The sequence below is a fragment of the Glycine max genome, chromosome 3 (genome assembly GCF_000004515.6).
Source record: "Glycine max cultivar Williams 82 chromosome 3, Glycine_max_v4.0, whole genome shotgun sequence".
NCBI lineage: Eukaryota > Viridiplantae > Streptophyta > Magnoliopsida > Fabales > Fabaceae > Glycine > Glycine max.
This window is the reverse complement of record NC_016090.4, coordinates 13,062,245-13,064,497: the sequence shown is the minus strand read 5'-3', so window position 1 is coordinate 13,064,497 and position 2,253 is coordinate 13,062,245. Positions and strand designations below refer to the sequence as shown.

The following is a 2,253-nucleotide window of genomic DNA, read 5'->3' as shown; positions in this document are numbered from 1 at the left end:
AAAGCTTGTGCATCCAATACCCTGATGAGGATGTCCCATATATTCTTAAAACTAAACTGATCCATTTGCTTCCAAAGTTTCATGGCCTTGCAGGTGAAGACCCACACAAACATCTGAAAGAATTCCATATTGTCTACTCCACCATGAAACCACTAGATGTCCAGGAGGATCACATATTTCTGAAGGCCTTTCCCCATTCTTTAGAGGGAGTGGCATCGGACTGGCTATATTACCTTGCTCCAAGGTCCGTCACGAGCTGGGATGACCTCAAGAGAGTATTCTTAGAAAAACATTTCCCTGCTTCCAGGACCACGGCCATCAGAAAAGATATTTCAGGCATTAGACAACTCAATGGAGAGAGCCTATATGAATACTGGGAGAGATTTAAAAAATTATGTGCTAATTGCCCTCACCACCATATTTCAGAGCAGCTTCTCCTCCAATATTTTTATGAAGGACTCAACAACATGGAGAGAAGTATGATAGATGCTGCCAGTGGTGGAGCCCTTGGAGACATGACCCCTGCTGAAGCCAGAAATTTAATTGAGAAGATGGCTTCCAACTCCCAGCAATTCAGTGCCAGAAATGATGTTATTGTCATTAGAGGAGTGCATGAAGTAGCCACGAATTCATCTTCATCAGGTGAGACTAAGAAGTTTGAAGGTAAACTAGATGCCTTGGTTAACCTGGTAACCCAACTGGCCATGAATCAAAAATCTGCACCTGTCGCCAGACTCTATGGTTTATGCTCCTCTGCCGACCCCCACACAGACCTTTGCCCTTCTGGGCAACAATCTGAAGCAATTGAACAGCCTGAAGCTTATGTTGCAAACATCTACAACAGACCTCCTCAACCTCAGCAGCAAAATCAGCCACAACAGAATAACTATGACCTCTCCAGCAACAGGTACAATCCCGGATGGAGGAATCATCCCAACCTTAGATGGTCGAATCATTCACAACAGCAGCAACAACAACAGCTTTATTTTCAAAATGTTGCTGGCCCAAGCAGACCATACGTTCCTCCACCAATCCAGCAACAACAGCAACAGCCCCAGAAATAGCAAATAGTTGAGGCCCCTCCGCAACCTTCCCTTGAAGAACTTGTGAGGCAAATGACTATGCAAAACATGCAGTTTCAGCAAGAGACCAGAGCCTCTATTCAGAGCTTAACTAATTAGATGGGATAGTTGGCTACACAGTTAAATCAACAACAGTCCCAAAATTCTGATAGATTACCTTCTCAATCTGTCCAGAATCCCAAAAATGTGAGTGCCATTACATTGAGGTCAGGAAAGCAGTGTCAAGGACCTCAACCAATAGCATCTTCCTCATCCGCCAATGAACCTGCCCAACCTCACTCTACTCCAGAAAAAGATGATGACAAAAATTTAAAGAGTAAGTTACCTAACAATTTCTATGCAGGTGAATCTAAAGAGAAGCAGCATATCCCTCTTCCATTCCCTCCAAGAGCAATTTCCAACAAAAAAATGGAAGAGGCAGATAGGGAGATCTTGGAAACATTTAGGAAAGTAGAGGTAAACATACCTCTGCTGGATGCAATAAAGCAAATTCCAAGATATGCTAAATTCTTGAAGGAGTTGTGCACTAATAAGCGGAAGCTTAAAGGAAGTGAAAGAATTAGTATGGGCAGAAATGTCTCCGCATTGATTGGTAAATCTGTTCCCTAAATCCTTGAAAAATGTAAAGATCCAGGTACATTCAACATACCTTGTATTATAGGGAACAATAAGTTTGACAATGCCATGCTAGATTTAGGAGCTTCTGTTAGTGTTATGCCTCTGTCTATTTTTAATTCTCTATCTCTAGGTCCTTTGCAGTCAACTGATGTGGTAATTCATTTAGCTAATAGAAGTGTTGCCTATCCTGCTGGTTTCATAGAGGATGTCTTAGTTAGAGTTGGTGAGCTGATTTTCCCTGTTGATTTTTATATTTTAAATATGGAGGAGGGATTTTCTAAAGGATCAGTTCCCATTATTCTAGGCTGACCTTTTATGAAAACTGCTAGAACTAAGATAGATGTATATGCAGGCACACTATCTATGGAGTTTGGTGATATAACTGTTCATTTTAATATTCTCGATGCTATGAAACACCCATCTGAAGATCTTTCTGTATTTCATGTTGAAATAATTGACCATATTGTTGATGAATACATGACTGATCTTCATTCTAATCTACATGCCTATCACTCTTCATGCATTGAATCTGAATTTGTACTTGATCATATGT

At 40.9% G+C, this 2,253-nt stretch overlaps 1 non-coding gene across 1 annotated transcript; it reads right to left on the bottom strand.

Annotated features, from left to right (window-relative positions):
• Positions 1–314: 314 nt before the first annotated feature.
• LOC113001263 (small nucleolar RNA R71) lies at positions 315–422 on the bottom strand. The gene has a single exon (XR_003266582.1). It is a non-coding gene; the product is annotated as a small nucleolar RNA R71 (small nucleolar RNA).
• Between the last annotated feature and the right edge of the window lie 1,831 nt (positions 423–2,253).